Source organism: Chrysochloris asiatica, unplaced genomic scaffold (genome assembly GCF_000296735.1).
Source record: "Chrysochloris asiatica unplaced genomic scaffold, ChrAsi1.0 scaffold00003, whole genome shotgun sequence".
NCBI classification, from domain to species: domain Eukaryota; kingdom Metazoa; phylum Chordata; class Mammalia; order Afrosoricida; family Chrysochloridae; genus Chrysochloris; species Chrysochloris asiatica.
Window position 1 is genome coordinate 38,455,087 of NW_006408521.1, and position 17,042 is coordinate 38,472,128.

Sequence of the window (17,042 nt, forward strand, 5' to 3'; positions counted from 1 at the left end):
CTCTATATAAGGGTTCCAAGATTGTCAACCAACCATATATATCTCTATATAAGGGTTCCAAGATTGTCAACCAGCCATATGTATCTCTACATAAGGGTTCCAACATTGTCAATCTTCATAGCAGCAGACAACCTCTCCTGTCTCCTGTGAAGTACCTGATAAATAAGTTTTAATCCTTGACATTTTGGTTAGCAGTTCAGTGCTTACCATAGTGCCACCAGGGATCCTAAGACTTGGGTTTGTTGTTAAGTACCGTGGCGTCGGTTCTGACTCACAGTGAGCCTGTACAGGGTTTCTGTAAATCTTTACGTCATTCTCCCACAGAGCCGCTGGTAGTTTTGAACTGCTGACCTTGTGGTTGGCAGCCCCGACTCGTAACCTCTACGCTACTACCAGAGGCTCCTTAACACTTGGGAGGCCCTTTTTCCCCCTTTATTTTTGGTCTTCAATATTGGGAGTAGGGAGAGACTTTATAAAGAAGAAACTGTTTCAAAAAAAACAAACTGAAAAAGGAGCTTAGTGAGTATAGTTACAGAAGTAGATATACACTGTATCTACTTAAAATTTTACTCAGATGAATCTGCTTAGAGATGGGTTTTCTTGGAGAAAATTGCCTAACATATGTGTTGGAAATAAGGATAAGGATTTCTGGAAACTTTGGGTTAAAAAAACAACAATGAATTCAGTAGTTTTAAAAGTGACTTCATTTCTAAGAGGAGACCATTAGGGGGCAATACTAGGTCTAAGTTTTAATTAATTGAGAGTTGCTTCCTTGAAAATATCTTTGAATTTAGAGTTAGAGTTTTATTCTAATGATGCATTTCCAGGACCAGACTTTCCAAAGTGGAAGAAAGTTTATAAATGCCAACTTCTGTCATTTCCCCATGCATGTGAAATATTTGTAAGACCAGATGATCTTGTAGTGCGATGAAGTGAGATGATTTTTAAATGAACACTCTTGGAAGCGTAAACATGGATAATTTAGCCCAGGGGTTGGCAATTTTTCTTTTCTATGCAGGTCAAACAGTAAATATTTTAGACTTTGCAGACTTTGCGCCTGGTGTGGCGCTGTGGGTTAATATGCCAGACTGCAAAGCTGTTTGAACTGCAAAGTTGGCAGTTCACGCTCACCAGCTGCTCCATGGAAATCCTATAAAGGGTCACTATGGGTCAGAATCAACTGGGCGGCACTTAACATGTTCTCATCTCCTGTTTGTAGTACAAAAGCAGCCATAAGTGTAAACGACTGCTTCAATAAACCTTTAATTACAAAGACAAGCGGGCTGTAGTTTTCCAACCCCCAGTTTAACTTAGAGAATGTCTCCTCCCTACTGACATGTCAGAGTTCTGGATCTAGGTGGCTGTGTTCCCTAGAATGCTGCAGTCACCGTTTACTCTTTTGAAGGTTTTGTGATAACCGCTATCTAAATTTATAAAGTCAGACTAAGAATATCATTCTTTCCTTTTAGATTTCACCTCCATGGGTTTGATGTGTCAGGTGTTTGGGAAACAATAAAAGCTGATTTAACCATGTTGAGACTTACATGAGGGGACTTCAGAAAGGTCATGGAGAAATGGAACTAAAAGATAGTGGAATTTTTCACAGACTTTTTTGATAAGCCCTCTTGTATGTAATAAGTAATTTCACAGCAAGAGAATGTTTTAGTATCAGAACATGTAGAACATAAATGAATTGTGGTTAATAATTGCCGTCAAGTCAGTTCTGACTCACAGCAATCCTATATATGGTTTCTGAGGAGCAGCTGGTGGATTTGAACTGCTGACCTGGTGGTTCACAATCCAGTGTTCATTCTACTGTGCCACTCCAGGAACCTAAAAGAGGTGTAGTTGCATTAAAACATTGATACCAAAATAAATATTAACTCACTAGCATGTGTTTACAATTTTGGGAGCACTTTTTCCCATTACCTCACTCCTTCCTGACAGCCTAGTTATCTTGTTCTCACTTAAGAACCATTACTTCAGACAAGTTCCGTTGCCTTACATTATACAGTTCATAGAAAGCTAAACCAGGATCTGAGTAAAAGTCAGCATCGGAAGCTTTTCTTCTATACCACAGTTTCTCCCAGAAACCCTCTGGATTTATAACCTAGGGATAGGTAGATAAATACACAGTTTGTGAAAATTCTATGTAAATTAATGTTTAGAACTTTACTACAGGAATAATTCAATGAAACAGTGAAACGTAGAACCAAGCCTATTCTATTCAGTCATTGTTTTTCCTAAAAACTCAAGTCTCTTAGATGCCCTATGTGAGAGTCTTTTGCGTATTCATTCTCTCAAGTTAATCAAGATGGTGATTTTCTTCCTGCTGGAGCCTGTATTTAAATATCATTTGTGCCTCAAATGACAAACTGGGACATTTTCATAGCAAAGATTGTATATTTTATCTAGCAGAAAGATAGAGAGATGGGTATATATCCAGTCCACAATTATTTTTAAGACATATATAATTTCTAGTTGGATAAGTCTTTGGTACTGTAGCAGTGGTGAAGGTTATTAATTATGCCAGCTTTTGTCTCTAGATTTATTTCTATACAGATTACTTTAGGTTATGTCATTCTCCATGGTTGGTGTGACACTGTAGGACAAACAATGGACTACTGACTACAAGGTTGGCAGTTCAAACCAGCTTTCCCACAAGCTGCTCTTCAGAAATCCTCCACAGGGTCGCTGTGGGTTAGAACGGACTCAGTGGCACTTAACCATCATAAGCAAGGTCAAGGCTGGCTCTGTTAAGATAAAAAAAGGGGGGGAGGAGGGAACACCTCTTTAGACAGTTTGGTTGTGTTACTCCTCTATGAAACAAAGTATTTGTTCCTTTTTAAATGCATTAAAATCAGTAACATTGATTTTATGAACAACAGCCCTGGTAGTGTATTGGGTTACACATTGGGCTGCGAACTGCAACATCAGCAGTTCAAATCCACCAGGGGCTCCATGGGAAAAAGAGGAGACTTTCTGCTCCCATAAAGATTTACAGCCCAGGAAACCCTATTCAGGGTCGCTATGAATCAGAATTGACTCCATGGTACACCACCACCACCATGCATTGAAGACAGAGTCCTGGTGTGGCGCTGTCGGGTAAACACTGGACTACTACTAATCATAAGGTTGGCGGTTCAAATCCACTAGCCTCTCCTTGGAAATCCTGTGCAGCTTAGCCATGAGCTGGAATTGACCCAATGGCACTTAACAGCATACACTGACGACTATTCAATTTCTTAGAAATCCCGCCTAAAGTTTTTTAAATGTGGTTTTGAAATAATAGGCTGCTATAATACAAATCTGTAGCATCAGACGAAAGGACTTGTAGATGAAATGTTTCCACATTGTTTGTCAACTTCTACTAGACACTCCACCTCAAACTCTGGAAGACCACATCGGAGTATTCATTAGACTTCATAGATCAAAGATTGACCCATCAAGTTGCTATTTAGACTTAAGATTTTCAAGAAAAACTTTTCTGGATTTCCCAATACAGTAATATCCTAACAGACAAGGACAGAAATAATGAAATGGTATGCCTGCAAAACTTAAGAGGTCGACTGCCTGGTGATTTCTCTCTGCTGCTCTTGATTTAAATGATCTGTTGCAGTTTGTAGTTTGTTTAAATGGTAGTGATGGTCTCAGTCTTGACCTGGAGCTGCTGTGCTCTTTGACCCTTTTTGATGCTTGCCAGTCAAGTGTTCATTCTGTCTTCACTGAAATTAGAGATGTCTTCTTTCATAAGCAGTCAGGATTTGGTCTAATTGCTTTTTCTAAAAGCAACAGCTTCTGAAGATTCCTGTTGAGCAGGAGCTGTGGAGGAAGTTGCTGCACTATAACTCACCCCTTTCCTGTTGAGTAATGTGCTGGGGGTTGATTTCAGTGGTTTGATAGACTTTGACTTCAGAATAGATGACCTCCTCAGTTTTATGAGGGAACATGTAGATACAGCCAGCTTGTTGGCATGCAGAGACAGACTCTTCCAAAGGTGTTTACTGGACTAACAAGTTAAGGTTAAACATTACTTCCTACCTGATTTCTTTGTTGGAAATGGCTTCGGTTGTTGTGTCTCAATAAAGATCATTTGAAGTTACTAAGACCACCAAAAATGAATTCCAAGCATCCATTTGGTCTATCTCAGGGTGAGAGGAGAAGGGCTGAGACTCCACGGAACTGATTTGTCTGGTTTTTGGGTGTATTCAGTCTTCTTGTGGTAATTGAGATGTTTCATTTCTTAAAATACATTTTAGTTTCAAGTTTTAAGAGCGTGTACATGAAGTAATGTTGTAAACAAGCATGGTCTCATGCCTTTATTTTAACCTTTAGATTAATATTGAACAAGAGCACATACGCAGCATATACTAGGCCAAAGTCAAGCTGAGCCTGACTCACTTTCACAAAAGGAACAGGCCAACCGGAGTGGGCCGGGCTGTGGACTTGTACGTATTCACTGAACACAGTCAGCTGTTAGGGAAGCACTTGAGCTCAAGTGAGAGGTCCAGCCCAGCAGGTGAAAACATGGACCCTGAAGGGCATGTAAATCAACCAAGTACATAATGTGGTCAAGTGGTCTGCATCAGGGAAGTGTAAGTCCTCATCAGGAATCCGGGGTCAGGAGGCCAGAATGCAGTGGTTCACAACGTGTATAGGAGCTCCAGTCGGAGGCCAAGCTTCAAAAGCAGAGCTTCCTCAACTTCCTGGGGAGTCATAATAACAAGATGGAGGCAGGACCTCAAGATTAAGGGGCCTGTGTGTAGTCAGCAGTTCTTGAAGACAACAACTCAAATGTAGGACAAAGACAGGTGGGGATCCTGTTAGGGCTGAGGTACGTGGTGGAATCCCCGAATCCAGGTACTGTGAGCCCAGTCACAGGCATGCATGATTGGCTTGGGTAACGGGAGTGACTTGATGCTGAGTGCATCTGAGAACCTGGAGGCAGAGGTCCCTCAGTTCCTTCAGCCTCATAGGGATTAGTACTGGAGTCCAGTGGGAGAAGAGCACTGCAATGACAGGAAGGAGCTGACCTAGCTGTGACCGCAGAAGCAGCCTGGGGTAACGGGCACAGCCACATAGGAGGGCTGTAAAGCAGCAGGAGTGAGTTCTTAATATTTCACACCAAAACCTCACTGTCAAGGTGGCCGCATATTCTGGTAAACCAGTTTTACCATAGAAAAATTTGTTCCAGTGACAGTTCTAGCTCTACCCCTGGAGTCAATCTAAGATGACGCTCAAGAGCACTGACTGGCTAGATGGGGATCAAAAAGTGGTTTTTGTTTCCCCCGACCCCAAAATAAATGAGGCTATGATTGCATACTAGCAAAACAGCTCTGGTTCACATGGGTCATCCTCCATACACCTGACTGTGGTAATAGCCTTTTATCCCCAAGTCATCAAAAGGCCTCGCTGATGGGTCTTGGCCATCCTCACTCAAATAATGGTCATTCACACTTAACTCTCCTCCTGCCTGCTGTTAGAGGGTTTAACTTCCTTGGGACTTTACCTATAAAGAACTGTCATCATCTGGGAGATCCAAGACCCAACTGTTGGATCGTTCAGTTCCCTACTCCAGAAGTTGTTGACCTTCTTTTACCCCCCCACCACCCCTAATCTGTGTAGTTGGCAGAGATCTTGCACCCTTCTCAGATTTCTAGCTCTCCAGACATCCTCCTAAACTCGGTCCAACTAATGGAGAATGTTTCATCAAGACAACTTTCTTTCTTTCGCAGATTCCGTCAGCACTGAGGGATCAGACTGATCTCGGTCTGGCTTAAACTAACATTGATTAGGTGTCTATCTCCCCTACAAGACAGTAAGGCACAGGTTGTGCCTTGTTCACTCTGTGTCCTCTACCATGTGTGGTCAAAGCAGGACTCTGCTTATGAAGGGCAGTGAAGTTCATGTTGAGGACATGTCAGGTACCTGTCTAAGTGATTGGATCACTCAGATACGAGCTAGGTAGTCTCCTAATGAAGGCCAATCCGGAAATGACTTGGAGTGGGGACCCTACTAGAGCCACTAGTCTAATCTGTAAAGTGTGTGTGTGTTGGGGGGGGGGGTGGTAATAGCTATAGCTTACCAAGTGCCTACCAGTGTAGACATTATACTACAGGTTTTAATTACATTTTTTCCTTTATTCCTCAGTCCTGCACTTTAGGGTTATCTCCACTGAAGGTAAACTAAAGGGTCAGGAGAAGCTAAACTTGTCTCTTATCACCATCTAGTAAGTGGTAGATCCAGGATTCTAACCCCACATGTATTTCTTGCTACTTTGCCTGGCCAGGGTGTTTGCTCAATGCAGCCTTGTTGTTAGCTGGCACTAAAATCAGATAGTAGATGTGGCAGCAATGGCAGAGAAGACCTCCCTAAGCTGACTGTCTGGGCGCCAGGGGCTGCTGGGGGAGGAAGACTTCACACAGAACACACTGACCGGGGAGCCTCACTGGCACCACAAGTTCAGAGTGGGGAGGGGCTTGCTCAGCAAGAACACATGTGGTTCTAGTTAGGGACTCAAAGACAGCTTTGGGAATGTGCCAAGGGTAGATGACGGAGGTTGGTCTTCTCTTACTGACCCTTTGAACAAGTCCACTAATAAAAATGAGCAGTGATGTGGATACTACAATCTGATTAACACTGTGGTAGATACTGGTATCCCCCATTTACAGATGAGAAACAGAAGCGTAGAAAAATCATCCAGGGTCACACAGGAAGTGGCAAAGTTAGAGTTCAAACAATCAAACTTGAAAGCTCATGTTCCTACTGCCTTTGATTCCCAAGTATTGGTAAGTACTGTAGAGTCAGTTCTGACTCATAGTGACCCTGTATAGGGTTTCCCAGGAACAACTGGTGGATTTGAACTGCTTACCTTTTAGGTCAAACCAACCTTGTGGTTCAGTGCTTATCCAACAGCACCACACCATAACTGCTGCTTATTCATCTTAATTTACCATGAATCCCTGAGGACAGCAGCCATCAGTTAAACCACTGCATTATACTGACTTGTGTTTTCTTTCCCACAAAATTTGGTGGTAGAATGCTCTAGCAGTGACATTTGATATAGTATATATTCTCTTATTAAAAGTTTATACCAATAATGTCCTGAAGTTTCACAGTTGAAATTGCTGTAGCATTTTTTTTCCTTTGTCCAATAATAAAATCATTGGTGGTAGTGGTAAATGCCATCGAGTCAGTTCTGACTCTTAGCAAACAGCCCTGTACAGGGCTTTCAAGGAGCAACTGGTGGGTTTGAACCACTGGCCTTGTGATTAGCATTCCAGCGCTTATCCTACAGTGTCACACCAGAAGTCCATAATGAGACCTTGTGCTCTGGAATCGGAAACCTGAGTTTGATTCCCAGCACTTGGTGTTGGACAAGTTATTTAATTTTTCTAAGGCTACAAAATAGGTATAAAAATCATTAAGGTGGCTCTAAGAATTACTCAAGATTATAATATACATAGAGCTTAGCATGAAGCCCAGTATCAGTAAGTCCGTAATTAATGTTAGTATCGTTCGTGTTAATCATTTTTGTGGTCTTCCTAACCTTCTAGAAGAGCAAGCATATTTGGAAAAGCATTACTAAACTGTAACTGGCTTATAGTCCTCTCTCTGTTAGCCATTTGAAATGGCATTCCTGTTCTTTCCAGAATTCTTTGCACAACTGTAACCAGGGTTTCAGCTTGGAGAAAAAAAAAGTCTGGAAGATGATGAGGAATGAACAGATAGTCCTGTATAATTGGCCTCATTCCAATAAGAAACATCTCTGGAGGTGTGGTTTGTGCCCTTGGGAGGTGCTGGAGGAAATCTTTGTTAAACTGATACCTCCCTGACCTGGGAACTGTAGAGCTGGAACTCGGAGATCAGGGGGCCTGCCTAGACCTAAGACAGCTTCCCAGAGAGTCCTGGGAGATCTGTCAATGTGGTCCGTGGAAGTAACCACCTTTTTAGACTCTGTTTCCTAGCTCTCTTTGCCCCTCTAAACCCACAAGCCACCAAATGGAGCCGGCAGTCCGCAGGTTTTGGGACCCCAGCTGTCTCATCTTGGTAATCTAAGGAAGTCTTTTATACACAAGCTTAACTGATGCTTCACAATGTTAGTTTCCCACTGTGGGGATGTTGCAGTCACAGGTGAGTCTGAGGTGTTCTGACATTGATCGGCGGCAGGCCTAGGTCAGATACGCTCCTATCAGTCCTGAACTAGGCAGAGCATTACTGGGAAAATAAATACACTGCTGAAGAAAAACCCACTTATACTTAAAATATAATGGAGAGGGGCAGAATGCAGGAGGAGAAGTTTGTAAAAGTAAATTTAGATGTAAAATTCTACATTTAGATGGCAGTTTTACTTTTTTAATATATTACACATGTTTGTATTCATAAAGAAAAGATAGGAAAGAACACACCCAAATAATACCGTAAAGTACTATGAAAGGCGGAACCGACAATAAGGTGGAAACCTGTCAGTAAAGGGAAACTCAATGAACAACATTTTAGGGGCAAGACTGCGCCCTGTCAAAGGTGGAAGACTTGTAAGACCAGGAAGTCAGGCAGTCCTGTTGAGTTCTGCCTCTCCCGGTTCCATAGTCTGTGTTTACTAAAAGTGCTGACTTCCTGGTGTTGGGCTTACAAGTGCTTTATATTTTCATGAATCTTTATTATCATTTCTAATTTTGATAAGTAAAACATTAAAAATGCAGAAGTCATGTATCAATATTGAATAATAAAAAGCACAGTGCCCAACAAGGACTGTAATCTGCTCCCATTTGTGTAGTAAAAGGAGAAAGCAATATAAATAAAACTTTGAGTATGTACAAAATATAACTAAGGTGCTCTGGTAGCATAGTGGATACGAGTTGGGCTGCTAAACTTCAAGGTCAGCAGTTCGAAACCACGAGCCGTTCTAAGGGAAAAAGATGAGGCTTTCTGCTATTCTAAAGATTTATAGTCTTGGAAACTCTACACATGGTTGCTTTGAGTCGGAACCAACTCCGCGGCACACCACCACCAAAATATTCCTGAAACTTTAAACCAGAAATCAACCACAGAGAGTTGTGCATGAGAAGGCTAACAGAGGCCAGCATGAGATGACACCTTTTCATTACACATGTTAATGCTGTATTTATAACTCTAGTGGCTGTATTACATATATGAAAGGTTAAGTTTTGAAATACAGAATGTATATGTGTGTGTGTGTGTGTGTGTGTGTATACAAGTATGACTACTGGGCTCTAGTTCATACATGCACGGTTATTCCAAACAAAACATGTTTAAACATGTCTCTGGTCAGTGGAGGCCTGTAGACAAATTCTCAGTAATATACTTACCATGTTGTTTTTGACACTTGTTTTAGAGTGCAAAAATAGACAAAAACCAAGTCCAAGTCCGATCCAAACAGTGGCTTCTGAGGTGGGGAGACCAAGGTCAAGAGGTCAACTCAGAAGGTTACGCTAACTGTTTTTTGGGACTGCAAAGGGGTAATCTTGAGAGATTTTCTTGAAGGACACAGGATGGTCATGGGGACTTATTAGGAAGATATATTTCTTTTTAATTTAAAACCACATTGGTGAGAAAAAGGCCTCGAGGTTTGCACCAAGGAATTGCTTTCCATCATAACACTGCGCCTGCTCATTTGTTGAAGGTAGAAGGGGTGTCCTATAAAAATTTCACAGGGAAACCATACCCCATCCATCCACCTTATAGCCGTGATCCTGCTGCTTCAGACTTCTTTGTGCTCCCCAAACTCACAACATCAAAATGAACATGATTTGAATTCCTCTAGGAGCCGGTTTGGCATGGTATCAGTCACAGAGTGGAGAATTCTTCAGGGAAGGCTTAGTGGAAACACTGCCTTCAGGAGTCTAGAGAGCTAGATGGAGGATATGTCCAAAAACAGTAACTTCATGTTTTGATATTTTTGTTGAATAAAAGTTTGATTTTGTAGTAATATTTTACTTCCTCTTGTATATTTCTCATTTTCATGATACCCAGGATTGTTGAAAACAGTCAGGTGGTGTGTAGTTTTAAGTGAACTGTGTACATCACTGTCTTCACCAGTTCAAACATGCCCAGCATGCTCTACACTCGGTAGGATGTTTGCAAGGTCCCACACACTTCCCTTGATACTGTTTATCTAAAGGCCCACATGTCAAATGCGTGTCATCATTCAGAGAAAAATTTTCCTTTTAGTTTTTATATGACCTATCAAGTTTCCATTTTCACCTTGACATCTATAAAACTTGGAACCATGTTTTGTTTTCCAGACTTTCTGGGACTGACTACAGCCTGTAAGCTTGTACCCACCCAACTTTGTTACGTGACTCTCACCTTTCGAATCTTGTTCTAACAGCTTTCTATTCATTTGTCGCTGGACGTTCACCTAAGGAGCTCTGGTAGCGTAGAGGTTATAAATCAGGCTGCTAATCTCAAATCCAGCAGTTCGAAACTACCAGCTGTTCCATGGGAGAAAGATGAGACTTTCTGCTCCCATAAAGATTTACAGCCTTGGAGACCCTATGCAGGCTCGCTATGAGTCGGAACCGACTCCACGGCACATAACCACCACTACAACCACTATCACCGTACATTCACCTGCAGCCCTGGTGTGGCGCTGTAGAATAAGCACTGGACTGAAAGGTCAGTTTGAACCACAAGGCCAGCGGTTCAAACTCACCAGCCACTCCTTGGAAATCCTGCACAGGGTCATTGTTGAGTCAGGACCAACTTGACAGCACTTAACAACAACAACATGCCTTCACCTATTAGTTATACTACTAGGTAGCAAATTACTCCAAATATAAGGACTTAAAACAGCGAATGTAAGGATTTAAAGCAACATGTACTGGCTGTCGTAGTTTCTATGGGGTCGAAGAATAGGGAGCATTCTAGCTTGAAGTCTTTCAGTAGATTTCAGTCAGTGTTGGTTGTCTAGAGCTGCAGTCATCCTAAGGCTTTACTGGGGCTGGAGGAGTTTCCTAACTGGGTCTCTCGCAGACAGCTGGAGTGTCTCCATCACATGCAGACCCCAGAGCAGGCTACCGAAGACAGAAGGCAAAAGACCACATTGCCTTTTATGACCTTGTCCATAAGTCACACACCTTCGCTTTGCCTTGTACTAGCCATTAGGTGGTGGTGGTATCAGGTCAAATTGATTCCAACTCATAGTGACCCTGGAACAGAACAAAACATTCTCCTGCTCCATTCTCACACTCATTGCTATGTGTGAGCCCAATGACAACCACTGTGCCAGGCCATCTCACTAAGGGTCTTCCTCTTGTCCACCGAGCCTCTACTTAACCAAGCATGACGTTCTCTAGGGACTGGTCCCTCCTGATAACATCCAAAGTACATGAGATGAAGTCTCCCCATCCTCACTTCTGAGGAGTATTCTGTCTGTACTTCTTTCAATAAATCCAAGTCACTAAATCCAGCCAACATTCAAGGAAAAATATTCGATTCCACCTTGTGATGGGAGGAGTGTCACAATCTGGGATCATATTTTTAAGCCACCATGGGATACAATCATCAGGATGAACTATTGAATTAATGACATATGAAGGTAGAGTCAATGAGGAATGAAGAGAAGGTAGTTTTTCGAAGGGAACATTTATTGAGCACCTTCTATGTGCTCAATACTTCACATACAGCATTGTTTGTGAAATATATAGGCTCTGTGCTGCACATACATCATTGTTTAATTTCACAAGGTAATTAGTTTCTAGAAGATTTAGAAATGAACTTTATAAATGAGGAAAGTGAGACTCCAAGAGAATATATAGCTTGTGAAAGTCACATAGTTAGTGAGTCTCAAGAGTGTGCCAAGTATATAGCAGCCAGAAGGGAGTAGAAAGAAGCTAGAATGATCGACATTCCCACGTATTTGCCACCTTGACTTTATCAGGGCCATTTTGTCATTAGGGAGAAAACAGATGACTACCCCAAGTTGAAATAATTCCGAGAGAGCTGGTGAACTCATTGCTGTAGCCTCTGGGACCAGGCAGATGTGAATTCTCCTTACAGTGCACCTCCCCTGCCTTCCAGCATTGCCAGACATCTGCTTGGTCCCGGCAGTGCCCTACCTGTCCTCACCCCTGACTTGGAAAGCCATCCAACTCCTCTTCCCATTAGGTTTGGCTATGGCATTGAGGCCATGAGGTCAGTGGAGCAGGGTGGCACTAAGCATGGGTGTGTGATGACAAGGCCATCCCTGTTGGAAACAGCCAAGCCCAGCAGGGCAGAGATAGGGCAGCCACCTACCCTGATGCCCTGCTGGACTGTAAGGGCCTGATAAGGCCAGGGAACGGCCTGCCCAACTGCGTTCCCTTCCAAATATAGATTTCTCCCTACACTGCTCTCCTGGCCATCGGTTGTCACATGGTTGCTTTTCCAAAGGCGACTGCCTGCATCTTCTCCACTGAGAATGAACCTGATCCAGGACAAGGCATGCCCTTTGCCGTGACAAATTGACTGGCCAGGGGCTTTTGAGCGAGCACTAAATTCCTACCTCTTTTGCCCCCACTTCCCTTCTCAGTATTGGCTGCTCCATTCCTCTTGGGAAACAAGGTTTTCTGGTGGATTGTCTAATGATCAACACTGTCCTTTCTGCTCAAAACTCATGCCTACAAATGAAAAAACAAGCCCATTGCCACCACGTCAATTCCAACTCCTGATAACAAAGTACATGAGATGAAGTCTTGCCATCCTCACATTTAAGGAATAGGGTTTCCAAGGCAGTATATCTGTAAGGAAGCAAATTGCCACATCTTTCTCCCCTTGAGTGGCTTGGTGGATTCAAATTGCTGAACTTTTAGTTAACAAACACTTTAACCACTGTATCACCAAGGCTCCCCATGCTTAGAGAACAACCAGAATTCTCCTTTAGTCTTCCCAGCTCCCAAGATATTTCCTTGTACAGAGAATTTTCTTGAGTTGGAAATTGGAGAAAGCAATGTTATTGTTGGAGCCAGAGCTTCAGTAAAAAGCAGCCAACTGGGCCATTAACCAGGACTCCAGTCTTTGTTGTTGTTAAGTGCCACTGAGTCAGTTCTGACTCATAGCAACCCTGTATAGGGTTTCCAAGGCGTAGAAAGCTTCATCTTTCTCCCACAGAGTGGCTAGTGGGTTCGAACCACCAATCTTGTGGTTCACAGTCCAGTGCTTATCCTACAGAGCCTTAAAAAACATCCTGGCAAAGATGAAGAACATCAACTTAATGGGCTTCCTCTTAATAACTGTACCATCTGTAGTTGAAAGTATACTATGACGAAACACTTTGAAGTAGCTTAAGACATTGAGATACCTCACATCAGTTGGTTGCCAAAGATGAAGATGTGGTTAAGAGCAGGGCACGTCTTCTGGGTGGGCTTTGTGTGTTTGAAACCCACATTGCTGCCCACTCCACCACCCACCTCTTGCTATACCCTTCTCTATGCTCAGCCTCCTAAGAAGTAACAAATATTGAAAAACTATCAGCAGGTAGGGTACCAAGTTGCTATCTTACATAGAAGCATCAAGTGTCTGCCTTACTGGAGCAGCGTATATATGGGACAGGCTGCCCTCTGAGCCAGGGGCTTCATGGGAATGGATCAGTGGCCACTGATTGGGATTCAGTGAGGGACCAAACTCATAAACTAACTGCTGGCTGGCCGTCTTCCCCTCAGAGCTTCATCCTGGTTTTAAAGCCTGCAATTTGGGTTGAATTTTCCCTTTCCTCTATAACTGGAATTGACCACTCACTTGGAAGGTCTAGGGCATTTACACTTGGTGAAGCAAGCAGAGTGAACCCACAATTCTGTCTGGAGGACTAATCTACTATGTTGCATGCCCATGAATGAAAACTGCTTAGGGGTCCCAGTCAGCCATGTTAACCTGAGACCCCAAGAGTGCTCTGTGTGGACCCAAGACAAGGTCAGCCTACCAGTCGGAAGTGCCAGAATGAGCCAACCCACTACTATATACGAGAGGAAGCGCTCACATCTAAGGCAATGTGTGCTGGTACCACCTGGAACGGCTTTCCTCACAACACACCCAGGAGGTAAGCCTGTTAGCACATGGAGGCTAAAGAACTTGCCCCAGATAGTAATCACTTAGCGCAAACAAGGATTCGAAGGCTGGGATCTCTGATCCCAAGTCCTTTCAACATGAGCCCCTTGCCCTCTCCTATGAGAAGTTGCCTTTTCAGTGTTTACAATCCCAATTCTTAACTTTTCTAGCCTCCTGCTCTGCCCTACCCTCTCCAAGAATGGAGGCTGGGCCCTCCCACCCTGGAGCTGTCAGGGCAGCTCACGTGATCCCTGTGACAAAGCAGGCTTTTCCAGAACAGACCAGGTGCCTGAAATGGGGCTGTATGTGCCCTGAGAGAAAGCAGAGCCCATCAAGATGTGAAGATTCTGGGGTATGATGTGCACAGCTGTCATCAGGACAGAAAAACATCCACAGCAGAACTGGCCAGGCATGTGAACTTTGGAACCAGAAAGTCTGCCACGTACAAGCTAAGAGACCTGGAGCAAGTTTCAGAATGTCTCCAAGGCCAGTTTTCTTAGCTGTAAAATGAGGGTGGTTGTACCTACCTCATACAGTTGGTGTTGGGAATGAAACAAGTGTGAATCAATTGTCAGGTGCTATAGCTGGTCCACTCCAGGGATCCAGATGTTACAAAGGGCTGGGAGGCCACTCCTAGGGGTCCCCTCCCTCACCTCTACTGTACCTCTTCTCTCCCTCCTCTCCCTCCTGTCATTCTTTCTCTCACTCTCCCTTCTATACAGCCAGAGTGGCCAGAGAGAGATGGCTGTAAGGAGTCACTAACTAGACACACTTCAGTGGCCTAGAGCACTTCCAACTGAAAGGTGAACTGAGCCAGGCCTGAGTCAGTGAGGGAACACATACTTCTGACCTGGTCACCCACCCCTCACAGACCCATGCTTGCCATTCTCACTGTGACCTCCACCGCGGACCTCCAGCTCCAGCCCGGGAAGGTCTGAGGTGAGGGAGAAACCGTGGGCTACAAAGAGATGACAGCTGTGGTCATTTTAGCTGGAGTCAGACTGCAGACTGCCTTTCTTCCTCCTCTTCACCCTTACCCGCCCCCAACCCAGAGAAAAAGAGCCATGGGGAGGGGGACCAGGGACTGCCACACTTGGCTGGCTGGCTTTCTGTGTGCCGGGTATTGAGGCCTGCTAATTGACAGATAGTAAACAGGGATAGGGACTTTGGGGCCGAGGAAAAGGAGAGTTGGTGGATGAGGCAGGCTGAGGCCTTGGGGGCTGGTGAAGGCTGAGGGATTTGGGAGAAGACCAGATGGCTCCCTGCCATGTCCCCATCTGGGCCTCCACAAACATGAAGGCAAATGAGTAGGGCCTGAGGGACAAAGGCTGATGAAGATGGTCTGGGGCAGGGCATGGCCTGAATCAGTAAAGTAAAGGGGGGCTTCCCTTTCCTTTGAAGTCAAACAGCTTGGGGCTCTGCTCCAGAACTCATCCCCCATGCCTCAACTCTTCGGAGACATCTTGAGCCATCTCCACACTGCCCCCTTGTGAGGCAGGCCTGGGACACCTCCGCAAGGTATAAAAGGTCCTTTTCTTGCAATGGGCTGGGGTCTCTGCGACCTTCAGATAGCAGAGCTCAGGGAGAAGCATGAGGCTGCTTGGTGATCCTGGCCTTATCTGCTAGCCACTGTGACCTCACAGCATGGCCCCAAACCCACAGGAATGAAGTCCATGTGAGAGCTGGGCTCCCAGCCAGGGCTGGGCTTCTGAATGGCAGAGGAGGGAGCTGCCTGCTCTGGGCCTAAACCTGAGCACCAACCCCACAGCAAACAGGTCCCAGCAGGGTCGGGAGCTCTGTCAACCCACTAATATTTCCAAGGCTTCATTCTTACGATGCCCAGCCCCCTGAGGATCACACGTTCCAGTTCTTGTTGGGCAAATTCCTTCACTTTGGCCCTTCTGCCTGGCTCCTCAAGAGGCCGTCCCACCCAAGCTCTGACCTGCTAGGCCAGCCAAAGCTTGTCACTATGAAAAATCATCTTTCCCTGCCCTCCTCCCTCCCTTTCCAAAGCCATTCCCGACTTTACTGCCCAGTTGCTGCCTCACCTAAGTCCTTACTGGAGAGCCACCATGATGAAAGACAGACAGACCTAGGTTCAAAGTTTATCCTTCTGCTAATGACTCTGCCAGTCACTCACTTTCTTAGCACTGGTTTCCTAGTCTGAGAATGGGAAAGTGTGCCTCAGCAGAGCTGTGCAGATTTAGGAGATGAGGCTAGAGCACCCTGAGCCCTTCCCCAGGACTCCAGCTTACCAGACCACCAGCTCCAAACCACAATGACTCTGCCTCCTCAATGACTCTCTTCCCCTTTGGGCACCTTCTTTCTGTCCCCATTGTGGGGACCCTACTCTATACTCATCTCCCACAGGAATTCATGTAAGCTGCCCCCTAACTGATCTGACAGCTCCCGGGCTCAGGCCCGTCAGTCTCCTCTCATTGCTGGAGAGAGCGAGCTCTTTACACTGTAAATCATGGGCCTGTCATTCCCCACAGAACTGCCTATGACGTAAACATAAACTCCAGCTTCCTTTGCACCATGGAACCTCTCAGTGATTTGGTCCCTCTCTACTGTGCCACTGCTCCAACAGGTTTCTCTACTTGGAATGTCCTTGTCCATCTTTTCTGATAGCTAACTCCTCAGCCTTCCAGGGCAGAGGACGAAGCCTGCTATGTGCTAGGAATTGTGGTATTTTATTTGTATTATCTCATGAGGTAAGTACTATTATAACCCCCACTTTGTTATTACATGCCATTGAGTCAGTTTCAACTCATAATGACCCTGTTTAGGGTTTCCAAGGAGTAACTGCCAACCTTGTGGGTCACTGTTCAGTGCTGATCCTACAGTGCCACACCATGAGTCCAATCCCCACTTTACAGGTGATAGAAACAAATCTCAGGTGAGTAAACAGAATTCGTGCTCCCCAACCCATTCTCATCTGTTACAACAGTCTCCCAGCTGAAATATTCCTCCTCCATGAAGCCACCTCCCACTCCAAG